Source organism: Neltuma alba, unplaced genomic scaffold, assembly GCF_004799145.2.
Source record: "Neltuma alba isolate B1F8T4 unplaced genomic scaffold, ASM479914v2 tig00012617_pilon, whole genome shotgun sequence".
In the NCBI taxonomy this organism is placed as follows: Eukaryota; Viridiplantae; Streptophyta; class Magnoliopsida; order Fabales; family Fabaceae; genus Neltuma; species Neltuma alba.
In genome coordinates, this window is record NW_021637059.1 from 344,665 (window position 1) to 369,381 (window position 24,717).

A 24,717-nucleotide genomic window follows, 5' to 3' on the forward strand; every position below is an offset into this window, starting at 1 on the left:
TTCTTCAAAATCAAAAATCCTTTCTATAGTTTAGGTTACCTACATTTATTTACTAGGATTTAATTTTGTTTTCAGCTCCTCAAAGTGAATACGACCCAGATTGTGCACTATATTGCATTAATTCGGTTAATTTTTGAAGTAACCCCAAAGCGACAAATTAAGGGCATCTACTTCAGAGTCCTATATGAAATCCTTTACAACGCAGGAAAGGCAGATGACATTAGATGACAAGATTAGAATGGAGGTGGAAACCCAAATGCATCCTAAGGACAGGGGTAGTACCAGAAGAATCGCTTCGTGGGGGGGGGGGGGGGAGACCAAGGACGATGCCAAAAGATTCATGCATCACGAAGACGGCAGTAGTACCCGGAAGAATCAGTTGGTGGGGTAAGGACCAGAGACGATGCTAGAAGAGTCACTTTGTAGTGGAAGGAGCAGGAACGACCGCTGCACTTGGAAGGGTTAGAGCCATAGACGATGGGGAGGACTGAGGACCTGCTAGGAGAATAGGTAGGAACTGCATAGCCACGGGTATGATAATCCATACAAGCCCATTATAGCGTGAATAATCCTACTGACCCACCTAACCCGTTTTGCCTTCTTAATTTTATACTTTTAGAACTCAAATAATATGTTTGATCTACTTTAAACCTCAAATTATCGAATAAATCACATCTTAATAGTTATTAAATATTAGGAATGAAAACTTGGAACGTTACACTATGATCAACATTCATCACTCCACAGTCATTTCTCAACCCTATATCCTCTCAACTTGTCCCTTACGTCTTCTATCATCAATCTACAATTTCATCTCTTCCACTCATCCATGGCTGCTCAAGGGCTGAAACTTGGAGGTTTTGGGGTTGAGCTCAAATATGCTTCAATGTGTGGCTAAGCTTCTTCACTGCTCTGGGGGTTGGAAGTTGATGGCTTGAGCTCAAATATGCTTCAATGGATGAGTTTTATTTCCATTCCCTTTGCTCTTTGTACTTATAATTCATAGGTTTAGGTTTTACTTGTATTTTGAGGCTTTGATTATTATGTAATCACTGTAGCTTGGTTTGGTTGTAATTCGGATTGATTAATGGAAGACTTTGTATATGGTTATATATATGTTTCATTTGGTCTCATTGCTATCTTTTTATCTAGCATTTTTGTGTTGGTAGATTGATATTAATGTCAATGTTTTGGAACCAATTACATCAATCCTTTTCAAATTACACGTTAAGAGAGCTTAATAATGTTTTTATTAATAAGGTTCATTAATTGAAGCATTGGACTCAATTGGTAATTAAGGTTTACGATTTAAGAAAGCCTAATGATGGTTTACTAAACTCTCATTATCTTTTAAATGAGCAAGAAAAGTCATTGAATTTCAATTCGCAAGAGCAACTCCATCCCATGAAGCCAAAACCTATTCCATTTCATTCACTACTATTTGAAAATACCAAAAATATCTATTTTGATTATACTTTATAATCTCCTAGTTTTCAAACAAATCCATTATGACTTTCCCTAGTTTCATTACATTCGTAGTTGATACGACTCGAGGTTTTCACGCTACACTTCTTGACATCAATTGTTGATTGGGAACTCTAAAGCCCACAGCATAAGTCTCTCGATCAGGTGCTGATGTGACAATCTTTTTAAAAAGGGGAAAAAAATAAATAGTAAAAAAAAGTTTGCTTCATTTCGCCAGATTTAAAAATTTCAAAATATTACAACAGATTAATTTGGGATTTTAAAATTCACTCATACTAATCTGTCATTTAACAATTTTCAAGGTATTTTGTTATCTTTTTTATAAAATATAAAATTTATAGTTGTGTTATTTAAAATTTATGAAGATTATCATCTAACAAATTTATAAAGGCTGGTGAAAAAACACATTTTTCCGTGATCCATTCGGGGAATATCTATCCACACGCATGTTTGTGTGTAAATGTTCTCACAATGACATTAAAATATATGTAATGCTCTCAAGATTAGAAAAAAACAAAGCTAAGCAATCTGTAAAGACTTGAGTCCTAGAATTTGGGGGGGGGGTTGATTGATCCACCTCACATCAGATATTTAAAAATGACATATAGTTTATTTATTGAACTTTATTTGGAAAGCAATGTAACCCGCCTGCGATATTCGGCAAGTGCCCAAAGTGGATAAATATTTCTATACATTGGATAATGAAGCATGCAATTCTTCATGAATACCCCAATGATTTCCTGAAAATGAAGCCAATCACAACCATTCAATTAATTCTACCATTTATTAGTTAATTTAATTTAAATAAAAGATAAAAATGTATTTTTAGTCTATTAACTTTACACAAAATTTATTTTGATATCTTAATTTTATAGATTTTCTTTTCAATCCTTTAACTTGGTTGATATCATGTTTTATAAAATTTAATCTCATTTTAGTTTTGATCCTTATTTAAAATCAGTTATTTTAATTACTAAAACTTGACATCATTTTGGTCCACTTAAGAATTTTTTGTGCCTAGAATGTATTGGTTCTATTTTTGTAATGAAAAATATATTGTTTTTGAAACCAAAACCAAATGTTTCTAATTTCATGAACTAAAATATTAGCCTTTTAACTTTATTAATGAAAATACTTTAATAATGCTATTTTCACTAACGAAAAAAAAATTATATTACAATTTTAAATGTCGATATAATAATATTATGAAATGTTGCCATTTTAGATTTAATTTTTTTAAATAATAATGATTTGCCTGAAAAATCATCATTTAGGATGTTATAAAGTATAATCGGGTTAGAGCAGAGAACTGAAAAGATAATTTACAAAATAAAGAGGCCAAAACGAAGAGTCGAAGACGTTATAATATTTCTTAAAAAATACAGTATTCTAAATGAGAGTAATTAATTAAAAGATACTCACTTGTTGGGGCCAATCTCCATCCTCCAATTGAGCATTCATTAGGACTCTGGCTCCCTGATGAAGAGGCGTGTGATCTCTCTCGGCCTTCCAAACAAAATTTGATTTCAGCTTTTAATTTTTCTCGTAAATATAATGATAAATAATAATCACAAATTGCAATTGCCGTTAAAGATTTTACGGTAAATTATTATAATATAACCTATCCATCGTGCATTAAACCCATCATAGCCCAAGCCGTATGTACCACATTTGACCTATTACCTTCAAGGGGAATATGTTTCTGCAAATTCATAAAAATGTTGAGGAAATTAAGTGTGGGAACCTACTTATATATAAAATTATACTATACTATAATAAACACGCTTCTCATTGTAATTAGGAAAAATTACACACAGGTCTCATAGAAAACAATTAATTCAGAAAGTCCCTGGAAGTCTTGAAATGCTTCCTAAGTCTCCAGAGACCACAGAGCAAAATATTGCAATTGTGAAAAGTTTATTTTGCCCTTATTGATTGAAAAAGAAAAAAATAGAGGGAAAGCCTTCAGTTAGTACGCTAGTGCTGCATGTATGAAGAAGAGAAGCTTTTGAAAGAAGGAACGGAGGTCTGTGCTGGTAGTCCATTATTCCAGGAAAGTATGTTTTTTCTTCATCTTCTTTATAGGTCTCAACATTAACAACATTTGTCTTGCTTCGTACACAACCATTAAAAGTTTAATGTTGATTTGAAAAGTTGATTGGCTGTAGGTGTGTGGGTATTAAGGATTTGATTCAACTCAGTTGAACTATCAAGGGAGGCTCATTTTAATCCTATTAGGTGTGATTTTGTTATGTGTGGTTAGGGTTATAAAGTGATGCTCTGTTTTTTGGTGATTGATGTTCTGTTTTTGATAAAAATGAATGAAAATGATAGGTTTTTATTGTTATAACACTGCAATACGATAGTTAAATGTCGTGTTAATGGGTACATTGAAGGTTGTTAATGTAACTATATGACTTATTATTAACAAGTGATTGTGACAGATTGATATGAAGGATGACAACTTTAAGTGGGAAGCATTTGTTTTGTTACCTCCATATAGGGGGACAATTTATTAATGGTGTAGAAGGTTAAATGGAATATGTTGGAGGTGGTGTGAGAACAAGAATGATAAAAAAAGGCATATCATATAAAGAGTTTAGAACAATGGTAGCATCAATGGTGGGAAAAATAAATAATGGAATGGTTATGAAATTCATAGTAACCTTTGATGAGTGTGCATTTATAGACCTTGTAGATAATGAAGGAGTGGAACATCTAATTAACTTCAATGGTGATAATGGTCATATATATATAGGACAAAATAAAGATCAAAATTCACAACTAACAAGGGATGTTCCAGTAGAAGAGCAACATGTGTAAGTTGTATTATTTAAATTTCGAAGTAATGTTGGCTATTGTCAATTGTTGTGCTTAAGTTGTTATGGCAAGGATCAAAGGTTATGATTAACGACCCCATGACTTGTCGTGTTATGTAAGATGGAAGACTTGTTTGGAGGTTCAGATGCATTGTCTATGTCTCCACCCAATTGTTAGAATCAATCTCACCCAAGAGGGGGGTGAATTGGGTGAGTTACAAAAAATTTCAAAATTAAAACGAGACAGTATTGAAAACAGAGAGTCAGAGTCAGGAGAGATTTCACCGCAGAGGGAAGACACAAGATTTATATTGGTTCGGTCTTAACTACTTGACCTACATCCAGCCCTCAGAACACCTCTGAGTATTTCACTATCTTCCAAGATCGACAGGGCTCTTGGTGCCTCGGTACAGTAATTGAATCGCTCAATCACTCCCCCTTACTCCCGTAAGGATACAAGCCCTCTCAAGAGTCCACACTCTTGAGTATCACTCAATAGTAATTAATGAAGAGTAGTTATCGACTCTCTTACAGAGTGAAATTAATGATGAACACTAACGCTCAGTAGTATTGAGGAAAACAGAGTATTGAATGCTAGACTTAATAATCACAGATGGTAGTTCCGGTATTCAATCCCTTCATTAATGCATCTTCGCGCCTTTTATAGTTGAGATCGTTAAGTAGCCGTTAGACGGAAGAACTTCTAGCCGTTGTGACTCCGTTTGCGTGTTTCGCCGGTTTCAACGGTTCCGCCATTAATGCGTCTGAGCTTCTGACACTGTAGGTTGCAGTCTACGTAATCCTGTTGAAGAGCCGTTGTATTCTTTCTCAGTAATCTGCATATTTTAAACTTTAAACAAGTAAGAGTCTTGCGGTGTAGACTTTAATCATGAACAAGAAGAAAAACGAATTTATCATTCAATGATTCTGGATGAAATGATTTATCTGTAAAGAGAGCAAAAAGAGATCCTGGACATGCTTAATCGAAGTGGTGATTGATTACTTGTTAATCGATCAGGTTATCGATAAACAGAGTGAAAGCTTTTTGAATTAGTTCAACAATATTATCGATCAAGTGTTGGATCATTGACTTTAAGAATTATCATGGTAAACGGAAATCGTTCCATGATTGAACAAGTGATCGAACACTTGTTGATTGAACAGATTATCGATAATTCAAATGTTATTGAAACGAAACTTCAGTCATTGATGATCGAACAAATTATCGATAAATAGATGAAGGATAATGTTATCGATAAACAATGAGTAAGAATATGTTCAGCGAAAAACACAGACTATCTGGAATGATCGAACAGGTGATCGATCAATGAATATTCGATCAAGTGATCGATAAAGTGAAAAAAGAAATTTAATCCTGTAAGGTAAAGAAACTAATTATCGATCACGTTTTGTGAAAACATGAGTTTCAGGAAATCGGATGATCAATCATATTATCGATAAGTCAATGATCGATTAGGTGATCGAAAAAATGGTTTAACATAAGTTAATGCGAAGATAGCAATCCTGAGACTCTTTATCGATCATGTTATGTGAAAAGATATTATGCAGACAAGTTAAATTATCGATAATATTATCGATAATTAGGTTGCAGAAAAACTAAATATGAGCAGATAAAACATTGATTATCGATCATGTGATCGATAACTTTCTGATCGATAAGGTTATCGATTCAGCAGTTATGATGACTACCTGTATTCAGAGAGTTAGAGCATAATGTTCAATCATGTCATCGATAAACAAATGATCGAAAATATGATGGATAAATGATAACAGAATTAATGTGCAGAACGAGTAGAGTGTGTTACCTCTTATCGAAGTCGTTATTGATAACTGATTTATCGATCATGTGATTGATAAATGCACTTCAGATTTAGTTCTCTTTATCTGTTACTTGTTTGTTTATCTGATGTTATCGATCAAGTGATCGATAATTAACTGTAACCTTATGTGATTTCCATGTTAGCGATAATCGATCATTTTATCGATCAACAACTTATCGGATAGCTCTTCGATCAAAATACCTACTATAAAACTGATTTATACCTGAACAGTTATCTGAAAACTTAGCGATAAATGTTTGATCGATCAGATGATCGATCAACATACTTAACCCAATTAATCTAACTTTGTTATCATCAAAACTATAAACCTAACATTCTCCCCCTTTTTGATGATGACAAAACATAAGTCATAAATCAACTCAAACAGATTCACAGCCATATAATAAGTGAGAATGCAAATAAATATCAGGAAAAAATATTATCGATAAAACCATTATCCAGGTACACAAAAGTGACAGAAAAAAAAGAGACAACTAATATCATAAAGTCATAAGAAATATCATAAGACCATAAAGCAACTACGAAACATCATCAGTTTTCTTCTCCCCCTTTTTGTCAGCATCAGATGAAGGGGAAGAGGTATGAACCGAAGGAATGGTCAGGGGAATAGGAAGAGGAGGAAGGTGAGAAAGTGGAGAAAAGGATGGAAAATGAAAGGAAGGAACAGGTTGAGGTACTGTGATAAGAGCAAGAGTGGTAGGAACTAGGACAGAGGTAGATGGGACAGAAGGAGAAGTGGAAATAGGAGAAGTGGGTAAAGGAGAGGAAGGAGGTGCAGGCTCAGGGTGAGGAGGAGAGGGTGGATGAAAGAGGAGATCCTCATAGCTGAAGCTAGTGCTAGGGGTAGTGAAATGGTGGCAGAGAGAAGTAACCAACCCTTTGAGCTCTTGAAGTTCCTTGTCCACTGAATCAAATCTCTCTGTAACTTCTTTTTCCAAAACCACCATAGCTTGTCTGTGAAGATCCAGAATTTTGGAAATGCCATCAAACTTTCGATCAGAGATTTCCCCATAGTCTCTGGCAGTGGTGTATACTCTGGTCTCAAACGCATAAAGCTCAGCCTGAAACATTTCCCTGAGGGATCTCTCCATAAAAGATGGACCAGGGGCATGAGATGGGGCGGCAGTGGATTCAGCCTCATCCTGGGTCCGAGATGTGCTAGCTGCAGGTTGCTTTCCCTTGTCCTTTTGAGATACCTTTTGTGATGGTGTAAAGGGAACAGAGATCCTCATCTTGTGGAGCTGAGTAAGGCCAAAAGCAGGAACCTTGGTCTTGAGTTCCCCAGGCTCAAATGGAGCAATGTTATGTGCCTGAAGAAGGTAGGTGGCCAACTGAGGATAGGGAATTGGGGTTGATTTGGACTTGTTAAGAACAAAGTCCTTCATCTCAGAATAGATAAGATCCCCAATATTGATCTTTTCCCCACTAATAATCTGAGCTAGAAGAAGATAATCATCCTGAGTGAGATGTGAGAAACTGCCGGATTTGTTTACCATGCTCCTAGAATAGATGTAATGGATGATCCTATAGAAATCACACATCTGCTTAGGAGGGAAATTCAGCTCACCGGGGTAATCACTACTCTGCATTAAAATTCTGTAGGCCTTTACTTCATTCATGTCGCCACCTCTCACAAAGTCTTGAGTCCCTAGTAGCTCATTTAACTTAGCACTTGTGAGTTTGAAGGATCTGCCTCTCAGTGTAACCTTTAAACAGTTCTCTATTAGATTGTCTTCATCATCATACTCTTCTACTGATTCCATGTTACAGTAGAATCTTTTAACTACCTCAAGACAGTATTCACCTCCAATAGCTAACCAATTTGAATAATGCTGTAAGGGATCACTTAGATCGAGATTAATGTGTGTATTTTTCCTCAGACCCTCTATGTCTACAGATACCACAGGGCAAAATTTTCTATTGCCAAATTCAGCTTTATACTTGGTTAGATTAACATCACTGTCCAGATTACCAGTCAGCAGCTCTGAGAATTCAGTAGAAATACCTTCAGGAGGAATTTGCCGTGCAATTCCTTCACTGGCCCTTTGCTTTTTCTTCCTCGGTTGCTTGGGGATGGAAATGTTCAGTGCGGTCTCCACAGCTTTCTGAACTGATACTTCATCATCCGACTCGGTTTCATTTTCTTCACTAACAATCGGTAATTTCGATTTGGACCGAGGGGATTTTCTCGAAGGGACCGCTTGCTCTTCGGCCCGACTCTCACGGATTTTCAGAACCCCCTTCTTTTTTGATGGTTCTTCCTGTACCTTTGGTCGATATCTTTTCCGAGTGCCCGAAGGGGTGGTGTCGCTTGATTGAGGTTGTTTCTCCGGCCCTTCTTCCCTTTCCACACTTGGCTGTTTTACTCGAGCCATTTCGGAAGTACTGAGCAATTTCTGAGTGATTGATCGGCTGAAAAGGCGATTTTGAGCTTGGTGAAGGTTGTAAATGTAACAGAGATGGATTCGAGTGGAAGAGAGGTTGAAAAATTTAATGGAATAGTGATTCCTGACCGTTGCGTGAAACAGGGGACCGGTATTTTTTGAGTTAGGGTTCGATAACTGACAAGGGGGCTTCAAAACAGTACCGTTATAGTCTTTAGAATTATCGATCAAGTTATCGATCAACTCTTGATCGATCACGTGTTCGATAAATATGAAGAACACATATGAACATAGGACAGAATTATCGATCACGTTATCGATCATGCATTTATCGAACATATTATCGATAAAGTCAGTAAAAGAGATGCGTACCTGGTGTAGTTTATCGATCATTTGTTCGATAATTTACTTATCGGTCAGCTTATCGATTAATGCTTACCAATTCTGAAGGAGGGGTCTCGAAACCTTGAAGCTCCTGATCGATGTTCTGATCGATAAAATGTTTATCAATAACATTATCGATAATTGTTGTGTTGGAGCGCTTCTCTTCCTTACAAAGTGGATTTATCGATCAGGTGATCGATAAATTACCTCCTTCTTGCCTTCAGGATTATCGATCATTTGATCGATAATCTTATACTCTGTTTACCTCTGTTTTCCTTCATCAAAACAGAGCTTCCTGCAAAACAAATTTTTACATACTCCGATGCTTAAGTTAGTTATTTTATCATCAAAACAATAAATTTAAACAATTAATCTTGAGAGATAACGTGAGATTTCTTACAGTTCATTGGGATTTACCATTCCCAATTCTCTTCTGAAGAAGTTAAACTTCTGTTGATCTAGAGGTTTCGTGAAGATGTCAGCTATCTGATATTCAGTGGGGATGAACTCAACCTTTACATCTTTCTTTTGAACATGGTCCCGAATGAAGTGATGTCTGACATCGATGTGTTTCGTCTGGGCATGATGAACTGGATTCTTGGACAGACTTATCGTGCTCGTATTATCACATAAGATTGGAATCTCACGTAAGTTGATTCCTAAATCCTGTATTTGTTGCTTTAACCATAAGATCTGAGCACAACAGCAGGCAGTGGCTACATATTCTGATTCCGTTGAGGAGATTGCCACGGTGTTCTGCTTTTTACTTGACCATGAGACAAGACATCCTCCGAAGAATTGACATTGTCCACTGGTGCTTTTTCTGTCCGTTTTATATCCACCATGATCTGCGTCTGAGTATCCCATTAGATATTCGGTTCCTCTTTTTGGATACCAGATTCCTAAATTTTGAGTTCCTACAAGATATCTGAGTATCCTCTTGACAGCTTCTTCATGTGACTCTTTTGGAGCTGACTGATATCTTGCGCACATTCCCATACTGAATTGAATATCTGGTCTACTAGCAGTGAGGTATAGTAAAGAGCCGATCATCCCTCTATATCTTGTTAGATTTATGTTTTTGTCGTCTTCGTCCACATCAAGCGAACAGGTTGAGCTCATAGGAGTCTTTACACTTTTGGCATTCTCCATTCCAAATTTCTTCAGTAACTCCTTCACATATTTCGTCTGGGATATAAATATACCATTTTTCTTTTGTTTGATTTGTAATCCCAGAAAGAAATTTAGTTCTCCCATCATGGACATCTCGAATTCTCTCCGCATAAGCTTAGCAAATTCTTGACAGAGATCTTCGTTAGTAGCACCAAAAATAATATCATCTACATATATTTGAACAATCAAAAGATCTTTCTTACTTCTTTTAATGAAAAGTGTGGCATCCACTTTACCTCTTTCAAATCCTTTTTCTATCAAGAAGTTGCTAAGACGTTCATACCATGCTCTAGGAGCTTGCTTCAAACCGTATAAAGCCTTTTTAAGTTTGTAAACATGATTAGGAAAATTTGAATTTTCAAAACCGGGAGATTGTTCGATAAACACTTCTTCTGATATGTAACCGTTCAGAAATGCACTTTTAACATCCATTTGAAATAGTTTGAAATCTTTGATGCAAGCAAATGCCAAAAGAACTCGTATGGCTTCCAATCTGGCTACAGGAGCATACGTTTCTTCATAATCGATTCCCTCTTCTTGATTATAGCCTTTGGCTACCAATTTGGCTTTGTTCCTGATGATTTGTGCGGATTCATCGAGCTTGTTTTTGAATACCTATTTGGTGCCAATGACCGGATGGTCATCTGGTCTGGGTACCAATTCCCAAACTTGATTTCTCTCAAATTGGTTAAGCTCTTCCTGCATTGCAACTATCCAGAATTCATTTGATAGTGCTTCGTCAATACTGGAGGGTTCAATGTGAGATATGAATGCAGAAAAAAGAACTTCATTGACTACTTGTCTTCGGGTTTTGACCCCTTCATTGACTTTACCAATGACTTGTTCCAGCGGATGATCTCGGTTATGTCTCCATGCCTTTGGCTGTTCTAGATTTTCTTGGAAAGAGGGATCGTTTAAATCATCCCTGTTTTCTGAAATGGTTTCTGAAAATAATTTGTTTGAATTTTTGTTCAAATCCAGTTTTTGAAAATTTTGAACGATTTCAGCATCATCATCTACAGGTTTCGAAATTGCTTCAGTTTCAGCAAACACTACATGAATTGATTCTTCTATTGTAAAAGTTCGTTTATTGAAAATTCTATATGCTTTACTACGATTAGAATAGCCAAGAAACAAACCCTCATCAGCTTTAGGATCGAATTTACCCAAGTTTTCTTTGTTGTTGTTGTGGATATAGCATCTGCTCCCAAAGATCCTTAGATGTGTCAGATTGGGTTTTCTCCCCTTGTACAATTCATATGGCGTCTTTCCGAGCAGTGTTCTGATGTAGGCTCTATTAGATATATAGCAAGCTGTGCTCATTGCTTCTGCCCAGAATACTTGTGAGACTCCTTTCTCATTTAGCATTGCTCTAGCCATTTCCGTGAGTACTCTATTCTTTCGTTCAACTACTCCGTTCTGTTGAGGAGTCCTTGGTGCAGAGAAGTTGTGGTCAATTCCATGCTCCTCACAGTAGTCTGCAAATTCGTTGTTTTTAAATTCTCCTCCGTGATCAGACCTGATTGACACAATAGATATACCTTTCTCATTTTGAACCTTTTTGGCAAAAACAATGAATGCATTAAATGTTTCATCTTTAGAGGAAAGAAACAGAGTCCAGGTAAATCTCGAATAGTCATCAACTATTACAAGAGTATACAGATTTCCACCAAAGCTTTTTACTCTTGATGGGCCGACCAAGTCCATGTGAATCATTTGGAGTGGTCTTTCAGTTGAAAACTGTCTTCTTTGATTTTAACGAAGACTTTGTTTGTTTACCCTTTTGACATGCATCACAGATAACATTACGTTCATACTGAATTTTTGGTAAACCAACAACTAAATCCCTTTTTATTAATTTTGAAAGTTGATTCATGTTAACATGTGCAAGTCGTTTGTGCCAAATCCAACTTTCCTCCTTTTTACTAATAAAAAGTTTTCAGAGGTTTCAGAATCAATTTGAAGTGTATAACAGTTACCGTCCCTCGGAGCTCTCAGCTTTGTATTCAATTCTTCTTTCTTCAAGGGTAGGTCATCTTTGCTTATGATTAAGCATTCTTCAGAGTCAAAGATCACCCAGTTGTTTTTGTCCGCACTTTAACTGACACTGAGGAGATTATGACATAGACCTTCGACGTAGTACACGTCTTCGACCTTCATGCCCATGCTACTTCCGATTTCTCCAATTCCAGTAATTTTTCCCTATTGGTTTCCTCCAAAGCTTACTTTTCCTCCTTCTTTTGGTTTGAGTGATGTAAACTTCTCAGTGTCACCCGTCATGTGTCTGGAGCATCCGCTGTCTATATACCATTTATTTGTTCTGGATGCCTTGAGACATACCTGTAAAATCACAATCATGTTTTAGGTACCCATACCTTCTTGGGTCCTTTTTGGTTAGTATAAGTTATCTTTGGCACATAAGTACCTTTGGGCACCCATTTTAATGTTCCGTAGGCTCCTTTCTTCTTATAGTAACAAGAAGAAGTTGAATGGCCTTTACGGTTGTAGTGAGAGCAAAGTGCAAATGGATTTGAAGAATGCACAGAATTTCTAAAATATGTAAGATATGATCTACCACTACTCTTTTTCTTTCCTTTTGACTTATCCTGAGTTGGATCGTATCCTATACCAGTTTTGTCCATAGAACATCGTTGAGCTCCTAGGATCACTTTAAGCATTTCGCTACCTTTAGTGAATTTTTCTAAAGTTCTGGTAAGATCTTTAATCTTCTTTTCGTTCAGTTCACAATCTTTGCAAGTTGAAATCGAATCTACATTGACTTCAACCTTCGATTGTTGTTCTTCTAAAAACTTTATCCTTTTCTTAGAACTTACTAACTCCTTTGCAATTCTTACCAATTCTAAATGTAATACATTGTATTCAGACTGTAATTCATCATAAGATGGTTCAGAAATTATTACCTCGTCTGTCTCTGATTTCTCGTTTTCTTGGGCCACTAGACAGATGTTAGCGGTTTCTTCATCATCACTTTCTTCTTCTTCGTCCGAAGAACTGTCTCCCCAGATTGATGTGACGAAGGCTTTCTTCTTTCTAAATCTTTCTTTCTTCTTTTTTTTGTCCTTCGTTCTGGAAAGTTGGGGACATTCTGCCTTGATATGTCCTGGCTTCTTACATTCAAAGCAAATGATTGGATCCTTTGATTCGTTCGGATATGATGAAATTCTGCGTTTCGGCTGGAACTTCTTTCCGGTTCTGTTCTTGTAGAATTTCTTGAACCTTCTGACTATAAGGCCCATTTCATCATCCTCAAGATCATCTTCATTATCATCTTCGCTCTCTTGAGTTTTAAGAGTGATGCTTTTCCGGTTCTTTTCATTCATCTCCTTTTTGTATTTTTGCTTGCTCTCGTATTCAGTGAGGCTCCCGAACAGTGCTGCAATAGAACCAATGGATTCTCCTTTGGTTTCTTCAATTGCTATTACTTTCGGTTCCCATTCTTTTGTGAGACCGCTCAGTATTTTTCTCACTTGATCTTCTTGACTATATTTCTTTCCAAGTGCAGTGAGGTGGTTTATGAGATGTGAGAATCTGACCTCCATGTCTCGGATACTCTCTCCTTCCTTTATTCTGAATAACTCGAATTCGGTGGTGAGAGTGTTGATTCTGCTCTGTTTTACACCAGTGGTTCCTTCGTGAGCTATCTCCAGAGCTTCTCACATTTCCTTTGCAGTTTCCAGACTTGAGACTCTGAAATATTCCCTCTGGCTAAGTGCACACGTGAGTATATTGATAGCTTTGTCATTTAGGGTCACCAGCTTCTTGTCTTCCTCATCGAACTCCCTGGGACTCTTGCGTACTTGCTGTCCATCTATTGTTTTCATTGGGACATAGTTGTCGTGCTCTATTATGTCCCACAAACCATACTCTGTGGCCTTGATGAAGATTTTCATCCTCATTTTCCAGAAGGTATAATTTTCTCCACTGAAGCCTGGCGGTTTGGATGTTGAACATCCTTCCGGTAGCACGCTGTCTCCGAATCCTGCCATTAGATCTCTCTTCGGACTGTTAAATCCTTAATGAAGAGACCTGCTCTGATGCCAAATGTTAGAATCAATCTCACCCAAGAGGGGGGTGAATTGGGTGAGTTACAGAAAATTTCGAAATTAAAACGAGACAGTATTGAAAACAGAGAGTCAGAGTCAGGAGAGATTTCACCGCAGAGGGAAGACACAAGATTTATATTGGTTCGATCTTAACCACTTGACCTACGTCTAGTCCTCAGAACACCTATGAGTATTTCACTATCTTCCAAGATCGACAGGGCTCTTGGTGCCTCGGTACAGTAATTGAATCGCTCAATCACTCCCCCTTACTCCCGTAAGGATACAAGCCCTCTCAAGAGTCCATACTCTTGAGTATCACTCAATAGTAATTAATGAAGAGTAGTTATCGACTCTCTTACAGAGTGAAATTAATGATGAACACTGACGCTCAGTAGTATTGAGGAAAACAGAGTATTGAATGCTAGACTTAATAATCACAGATGGTAGTTCTGGTATTCAATCCCTTCATTAATGCATCTTCGCGCCTTTTATAGTTGAGATCATTAAGTAGCGTTAGACGGAAGAACTTCTAGCCGTTGTGACTCTGTTTGCGTGTTTCGTCAGTTTCAACGGTTCCGCCATTAATGCGTCTGAGCTTCTGACACTATAGGTTGCAGTCTACGTAATCCCGTTGAAGAGCCGTTGTATTCTTTCTCAGTAATCTGCATATTTTAAACTTTAAACAAGTAAGAGTCTTGCGGTGTAGACTTTAATCATGAACAAGAAGAAAAACGAATTTATCATTCAATGATTCTGGACGAAATGATTTATCTGTAAAGAGAGCAGAAAGAGATCCTGGACATGCTTAATCGAAGTGGTGATTGATTACTTGTTAATCGATCAGGTTATCGATAAACAGAGTGAAAGCTTTTTGAATTAGTTCAACAATATTATCGATCAAGTGTTGGATCATTGACTTTAAGAATTATCATGGTAAACAGAAATCGTTCCATGATCGAACAAGTGATCGAACACTTGTTGATTGAACAGATTATTGATAATTCAAATGTTATTGAAATGAAACTTCAGTCATTGATGATCGAACAAATTATCGATAAATAGATGAAGGATAATGTTATCGATAAACAATGAGTAAGAATATGTTCAGCGAAAAACACAGACTATCTGGAATGATCGAACAGGTGATCGATCAATGAATATTTGATCAAGTGATAGATAAAGTGAAAAAAGAAATTTAATCCTGTAAGGTAAAGAAACTAATTATCGATCACGTTTTGTGAAAACATGAGTTTCAGGAAATCGGATGATCGATCATATTATCGATAAGTCAATGATCGATTAGGTGATCGAAAAAATGGTTTAACATAAGTTAATGCGAAGATAGCAATCCTGAGACTCTTTATCGATCATGTTATGTGAAAAGATATTATGCAGACAAGTTAAATTATCGATAATATTATCGATAATTAGGTTGCAGAAAAACTAAATATGAGCAGATAAAACATTGATTATCGATCATGTGATCGATAACTTTCTGATCGATAAGGTTATCGATTCAGCAGTTATGATGACTACCTGCATTCAGAGAGTTAGAGCATAATGTTTGATCATGTGATCGATAAACAAATGATCGAAAATATGATGGATAAATGATAACAGAATTAATGTGCAGAACGAGTAGAGTGTGTTACCTCTTATCGAAGTCATTATTGATAACTTATTTATCGATCATGTGATCGATAAATGCACTTCAGATTTGGTTCTCTTTATCTGTTACTTGTTTGTTTATCTGATGTTATCGATCAAGTGATCGATAATTAACTGTAACCTTATGTGATTTCCATGTTAGCGATAATCGATCATTTTATCGATCAACAACTTATCGGATAGCTCTTCGATCAAAATACCTACTATAAAATTGATTTATACCTGAACAGTTATTTGAAAACTTAGCGATAAACGTTTGATCGATCAGATGATCGATCAACATACTTAACCCAATTAATCTAACTTTGTTATCATCAAAACTATAAACCTAACACCAATGTGTTTAGTAAAGACCCACTATTATTGCCATGTGGTTTACAAATAATGCCACCCCAATTCTAAAAATGAATTCAGCAAAGTGGAAGGGTTTGGTTATTGGAGAAGAAAATTTTTTTCCTAATATAGTGACCCTTAGGCAAGCACTATAGGTACAATATTGTTGAGAAGTTTTCATACAAATTTGTGAAGAACAATCAACAAAAGATCATTGTGAAGTATATGGGGGAGGGATGCTTGTGATGCATGGGTGCATACTCAATAGGATGAAGACAAGATGCTGAGTTCTTAATAATAAGAATATTAAGAAGTGAGCATGTGCATTATGCACAGGACAGCTTGGTTATATCTCACTCTGGAAGGTCAAACTTAACATCATTAATCATAATAGATTCTTCGAGGTGTAATACAGACAAGAATGATAATGAAATTAGAAGAGATTTGTACAGAGAATATGGGGTGCAACTGAATTATAATCAAGCATACAGGGATAGAGAAAGAGCATTGAGGGAAATACATGGTTGTACAGAGGATTCATACATGATGATTCCCTGGATTTGTGAAAGGCTTTTGAAATTGATCCAAACACAATTGCTTGATAGGAAGGCTTGAATAGTAATAGATTTGAGAGGGTGTTTATTGCTTATGGATGCTCAATTAATGGATTTTTGGAAGGGTGTCGAAACATACTTTATATAGATAGATGTCATCTAAGTAGTCCTTATATTGATTTCAACTAATGCATATGATGCGGACAATGAACTGTTTCTATTAGCATATGCTATAGTTAGTGGGGAGACATATGATGATTGGGCTTGGTTTCTTTAAAATGTCAAAGACATCACAAGATCAGTGGAGACAACGATAGTTTCAGATCAAAAAATGCCCTTATAGACACTACATGATTAGTATTTGGTAGTGAGAGACATGTGTTTTGCTACAGGTATGTGAAAGAAAATTTTAGTGCACATTATTTAAAAATAAACCGAGGTGGGGACGAGTTTCAAGTAGTTCGAAGGAGGTCACATTGAAAATGCCAGATGGAATAGCCTACATAAGGATTGAGGATGAATATGTTACTGCAATTGGGAAACTTAGATAATTTTGTATACAATTAGATGATTGGGTTGAGATTCAAGGAGATGTAGATCGATGGGCTTTAAGCAAATTTCCTTTTAAACGATGGGATAATATTACCACTAATGTTGCAGAGTCGTTTAATGCCTGGATTTTAAAAGAGAGGAAGCACAATATGTCAGCATGTGCCAGGAAGTATCCGTACATCTCTACAATGTACCTACAGCAAAAGGAACAATCAGCAATTAAGTTGTGTGTCTAAAATTATTATCAGTTAGTTGTCCCAATTACAATTAGTCCAAACACTTACTTGCCACCTTCACCTTCATCACATCTTCTTGTGCACATTTGAAACAATTCCTCTTTCTCATCAAGTTTTCTCCTACCACAGCCTTTTTTCACCTCCTCTAACTAGGGAAATTTGATTGCACGGCTTCTCACCGGTGTTGATCTTCTTACTTCCATTTGCCCTTGTGCTTCCTTGTTCATTTCATCTTTTCCCTCCTCATCATCGCCTTCCCCTTTATCCTCTTCTGCTACTACATCACTAGACTTGTCTTTAGTTTTTTCTTCTCCATGATCCTCTGATCTAGAGTTATTCCCTTCTCTTTTCTCTTCATCTTCCGATTTGCTTTCTTCTTCATACCAAGTACTTTTTTTCTCTTCTTTATCATCTTTTTCTGGTTTACTCTGTTCTTCCTCTTGTATTGAATCTTTTGGGCTTCCTTTATCATCTCTGCCAGTTTCTTCATCTTCACTTGAGTTCTCTTCATCATCATTACTACTCACTACTTCCACCACATCTTCGTTCTCACTCACATCTGTTAACCTCAATTGCAGAGAAACTAACTCTTCTTAAATTGTCGATACCAGGTGATCAACCTTTCATACGTTCTCTTTATTTCCTGCAAAATAATATTATTTAAAGTAATCATTACTCCAAATTGCACATAGCACCAAAATAAGCTCGACATTATTTACTTAACAGGTGGGTTAGCTTTATTTGTGTATTGGATGCACTAGATGATACCCCACTAATGTTAGTAACACCATGTAGTAGGCCTCTGTCACTATTCTTTTCTAATTTTACTCTTGCCTTCATTTTTTCCTCATCCTAATAGATAATGGCATTCTTATTTTTTGAGGCCTTGTCTTTTCCCAAAGGAAAGTGTTGTAGGTAATAAATTTGCATATCTTAGCTACACATAAGCCAATCACAACCTACATTTGTGCTATTCACAACATGTACAGTAGCCAATCACAGCCCACACTTAACCGAATGACAACATGCCCAGTATACAGTCACAACTTATACATCAACCAATCGCAACCTATATTTGTGCTATTCACAACATGCACAATAACCAATCAGAACAAACACTTAACTGAATGACAACATCCAAAGCATACAGTCACAACCTACACATTAGCCAATCACAACCTATACATAAGCCAGTGACAAACCAACAGAGGCCAATGAAAACATGCACAGAAGCCAATCACAACATACACAGTAGCCACTCACAACATGCACAAAAGCCAATGACAACATGCACAGCAGCCAATTACAACCTATACATAAGCGACTGACAAACCAACAGAAGCCAATGACATGAATAGCAACCAATTACAACCTATACATAAGCAAATGACAAACCAACAGAGCCAATGACAACATGCACGGTAGCCAATTACAACATATATATAAGCAAGTGACAAACTAATAGAGGCCAATGACAATGTGCACATAGGACAATAACAACCTTCATATGAGCCAATCACAACATACAGAGTAGTAAATAACAACATACAAAGTAGCTAATTATAGCATACATAGCACCTATTGATAACAGCACATAGCACATTGACAATACAACTAACATCAAAGTAAATGAATCATACCCACACTTACCATTAAGAAGTACAAGCAACTTCCCACATTTTTCATCCCATCAGCTTTTCCTTTTTTCTTTCCTTTACTGAACTCTGCAATTGAGTAGCGGAATTCCTTGAAAATTAAGCTGCTCCAATCATGGTGTCCTAAACTATCATTTGTCGCCATCATGACCTTCAACACTTTATCATTGATCCATACACTAGAGCTAGGACATAAAAGGATTCCTAATGCATACATGACAAAAAGGAATTCAAACTTTTCATCCTCTTTTCCTTCAATCAACCATCTTTCTATTGTTTTGTATGGCTTTCTATAGTCACTCCTTAATTTCTTAAATGTTTCATCTTCATTCTCCACATTCATTTTAATTTTTTGCCCCTTAAATAGTAGGCCCATCAATTCATTTACACCTCCGAGCCCCATTTCATGCATCTTCCCTCAAATTGAAATTTTCTTACTTACAGGGTCAAACACATAGATCAATTCACCACAAAAATCTCTATAAATTTGTGAGTAGCATATTTCAACCAATTTATCAAAACCAATTCTTTTCAGCCTTTCCATCTTATCTTTACTATTCTTTAAGTGCTTGCAAACTTTCATAAATTGTCCCAGAGCACACTGTATGTGGAAGGGAACAATATAATTTTTCCCTTTCGGTAGGACTCTCATTTCTTTAGCTCTTTCACTATATTTTTCTCTCTCCTCTTCTATTAACTTCCCCTAAGCCTTTTTCACAGAGCTAGTGCTTTCTTCAAAAGAGTTAAACTTCTTCTTGTTCTTCTTATAAAATTCTTCAGTAAATAGTATATATCCCGAGAAGTTCCTAGGCCTTTGTCTATCTTTGCTCTTACTCTTTTTAGCCATTTTGTTAAACTGTAAAAGGGAAAAAAAATAATTTCATTACATTATAAGTTTCCAACTGGTTGTCACTATCTTTGCCAATTACGATGGTCATATTAGATAGAGAAGTTCAGGCTTGGGTTTCTTTCATATTTTTATTTCATATTTTCTTTTCTATTGAAATCTAATAATGTCTTTTGCAAAATAAAAAGAACAACCGTGTTCCACTTTAGTTCAATATACCATTTATTTTACCTTGAAAATCTGAGATACAACTTCATAGAGTGCTCCAAAAAGAACAAATAAAATTCTAAATTACTCAGACACCCACCTACTAGCAATCTATTACTACTGCTTGCCTTAAAAGTAGATTCGGTGCCCTTTTGGTACATTGGAACTGATTTTGATGGAAATGCAAATGCAAATGCAAATGGATATGGAGATAGATATGGAAATGGAAATGGGATTTAAAAGTATGTTTGGTATGTTATGAAAATGAGACCCAAATTAAAAAAAACTTCTTGAACCTTCGTCTCCTTCTCACAGCTTCACTCAAGCAACACTATTGAAATATTTTAGTGAGATTTCATATCCATGTAGGTCCAGCACAAACCATGCCCAATATATCAAGAACTTCAACTTGCTCATCACCGCCACTCAACGAAAATCATCCGCTAAACTAGATTTCATAGAGACTAACACAAATATATATATATAAGGAATCGAAACATCATTGGAAGGAACCCAAAAGAATCATTTCTACAATAAAGCCAAAAATTGTCATCCTTTATCACTAGAAAACTGAAAGCCAGATGCTAAAGCAAAAATTACAAAGCATAGGTAAAAATTGTGGTTGTTACGTCTGACATTCTCACCATGTGGTGTTCTCAAAGTGCCGAAGCAGGCTTTTCAGGAAGGTGGGTCACCATCGGCAGTGGGTGAGACCATGTGAGAGTAGTGAAGATAATGGAGAGGCAGCGGGTTGTACTCACCGGTGGTATTTCCCTTTGCTGACAGGTTGAAGGGTAAAAATAGATTTGTAAAAAATGAGAAGGCTAAAAATAGCATGGATTTCAATTCCAATTCCATTTCTATCTCTCTAATTCCTGCATACCAGACAAGGTATCAGATTACCCACACAAAGAAAGCAATCACGAGTGAGGGAGAAGAAAATGAGAGTAGAAGGAGGACTCACTCAGAGAGAACCAACGATGAACCCATGATGCCGACAATGGAGGCAACACAAACAACAAGGGAAGTGGTTTTAAACAAGTGAGAGTTAAAGGGAGATAATGGAAACATAGTGTGAAGACAAAGATGGTCCCGATAGGCAAATAGAGTGGTTGAGGGCTTGAGGCGGGGAAAATATTTAAACTCAAATTAATGGGGGTAAGTAGGTAATATCAAAATTACAATTAATTGTCAGCAGGTCCCTGGGGACTTAGGAAGTGTTTCAGGATTTCGAGGGACTTTTTTTAAATTAATTGTCTTCTATGAGACTTGTGTGTAATTTTCCCCTTTAATTACATAAAGTCTAAGACAACAAATCAGTTCATCGTGATCAATTGTATACATTAAAACTAACGAAAACTTACCTTTAAATTTTATAGTATACATACACAAAAAACATTTCTACAGTGAAGCATTTACACAAGAGGCCTCTCTCCATTTCTCTTCCCCTTCATTTCCCTCCACTTTCCATATTAACCATAAAATTACAATTTAAACAGTCCAAATTTCATATTTCATAAAATTATAAATAAAATGTTAATTTTTTTCAAAAAATAAATCAATAAAATCAAACTGCTAAATTTTAGATAGGATAATTTAAAACAATAATTAAAAATATGTATAAAATTATTTTATATAATATGAAATATGGACCGTTTAAATTGCGATCTTAATGATTGAGATGGAAAAGGGATAAAAAAGAGGGAAAAGAAAGTAGAGAGACCCCTTTCCCAACTTGTACATAGGTTGTTACGGATCTAATGCAAAAAGTGTAACCAATAATACTATCTCTGGTCCTTAATATAAAACCTCATTTGACTTTTATTTTGGTTATAATTATAAGATCCCAATCTATCTCTCATATTTATTCAGTTTTTTAAAGATAATCTTTCTAATAATGGTAGTTCTAGCCAATAAACTTAATCAGTAAAAATATTTTAGGAAAGACAACACCTATTTACAAATAATTAACTTAACTTATTTTATTAATTTACTCAAATTAGTTAATTAGTTCTTATATTTAAGACTGGAGTTAGTACTTTCATAAATAAGATGTCTCCGAGACTACTATTGACTTTCTACACGACACTCACTGGTTGCATGGAATCGGTTTTAGAAAATTCTTTTTACACCGGCTAAAAAAAAATATAGATAATTATAAAATTATTTTAAATGTTTAAAAAATTTATGTAAAAAATTATTTTTACAAAAAAAATTACTTACTACGCTGGTTGTGTTTACCACAATTGTAGAAAGGTAAAATTGATTTTTTTCCCCAAAAGTATTTTTCTTTCTACACTATATCTACACTAGTTACAAAATTGGAGTAAAAGTTTTTTAACCATTATACTACCTCTGGTCCTAATTATAAGATCTCATTTACAAACGACAAATGAGATTTTATAATTAAGACCAAAGATAGTAAAAAAAAGCCTTTCTACACTTGGTGAACCAACCATGAACAATGCAGCCTATATAGAACTGCTCCGAATATATATTTATTATAAAAAATTTACCTTTTTCAGACTCGAGAAATAGCTCTCTCCCTAGCCACTATCATCTCGTTGTGAAGTGAGGAGAAAATTGACAGCTTTGCGAATGGCAGGAGAATTATTATAAGTCTTACCAAAAGCAACAAGGCCACCTAATGCAAGCCAAGTGCCATAAGTGAAGCAAACCCCCTAGTTGCCATACCATCCACCATCTTCTGTTTGTGTGTCTTCAAGGAACCTCGCGGCTTTCTCAATGAAGCTTTTAATTTCTTTCTTCACGTGCCCTGGATATAGCTTTGAGAATAAAACTAAAGCCTGAATTGCTGATCTGTGCATTCCACATATTCATTTTCCACTACAATGCCTTCAAAAAATTCTGTAGGATTCAATACCTGATCATCATCATCCAAACAATCTGTTTAATTAATTTCAAACTCAAATGATATTGCTATATGTGTTTGTGTGAGAGAGATTCTTAAAAGAGAGACCAAGAAATGCATTAAATTGATAACTTTTTTTTTTTTTTACTTTTGCCCTTATTAAAGAGAGAGCATTAACAATATGTTTTATATTTTCTATCATATTTACTTTATATCTCTCTCTGCATTTATTAAGTCAACAAGAGTAAATTCAAAAAAAACATACAAGTGACTTATATTTAGAAGCAAATTTTCTTCCTAACCCATGAATAGGAAAAAAGTGGCATATGATGTATATATGTATGCACGTATGACTCTTACTTCCAACCAATCTTGAGCTTTGACTGGCTCCCATGTAGCCAAACCACCTTTTTTTACTCTGCAAATATATGAATTTTAGAGTTATATATGCTACTAATAAAATCCAAACACAAAGCAAACAGTACCTCAAAGAAATGGCTTTCTGTCAAAGGAAAAACCCACCAAAATGATAACCTCTAGAGAGAAAATCCCCTGAGAAATTCAGTGAAAAGTTCTGCATAATTTGAATTAATGAGATATTTCTATGAAAAAATCATTTTTTTATTATTATAATGAATCATAATTGCAATGTAAGATTACTTACTTGAAGTGACAATAAGACATTGACAAAATCATAAAGCCTGTCAGGTTCCATCTTTTCACCCGCAATCTCTGGTGGTAACATTGGTAAAAGAAGACAACACTGGAAAAGAAAGCAAAAGATATATATATATATATATATATATATATATATTTTAAATGGCAACATAATTTAATAAGGTGTATTTGATATAGTAAAAAGGTTATTCACTTTCAAGCCTTCTGCTGCGCAATCTGAAACTTGCCATCCATGGTCTTGATCTGAGAAGGTCCATGACCCTTTGGAAATGTGATGATACATACTTTTAAAGTCACCTAAAGGATTCTCCTTAACCCGATAAGATCATCAGTTTTAGTTAGTACTACAAGAGGATTTATGCATTAATACACACGAATATAACAACTCTCAATTAGTTACTAAAAAGTTGACCTGAGATTTCTTGACGAAGTCATGTCTTTTTGCAAGAGCAGAAGCAATTTCGTCAATTTGGTTTGTGGCAAGTAAAGCTTGCACAGCAAAACCAGCAACCCATTGTTGGCTTCCAAAACTCTGCAAATAGTTAATGGCATATATTGATTAAACCCAAAATATTTCTTGGAAAAATCCTTCAAAAAAATCTTTAAAATTTCAAAATCCCAAATTAGGAATTATTATGAAAATGTATTGTTACTTGCTTTTCGGATGTCGTAAATAATATTGATTTAGAATTTTGAAATTCAAGAAGTATTTTTTGGTATTTTTCCATATTCCCTTTCACTAAATAAATTATTCTTATTAAAATGATAAACTTGGAGATATTTATGAACAGATTATTTGTTTACCTGCATGGTAATTCCATCTTCTGAAACCCATATGTAATCAGGAACCCCAGCAAGATGCTTCCTAAAAGCATCTCCATTCAGATCTTCAACCCAACAAGCTAACATACACAAAACTTGTGGCAAATGATGCAAAAGGTAAA

The 24,717-nt window shown here is 35.6% G+C and overlaps 1 pseudogene; it reads right to left on the reverse strand.

Annotated features, from left to right (window-relative positions):
• The window catches only part of LOC114729249 (uncharacterized), a 145,278-nt pseudogene that overhangs the window by 72,476 nt on the left and 48,085 nt on the right, over positions 1–24,717 (reverse strand).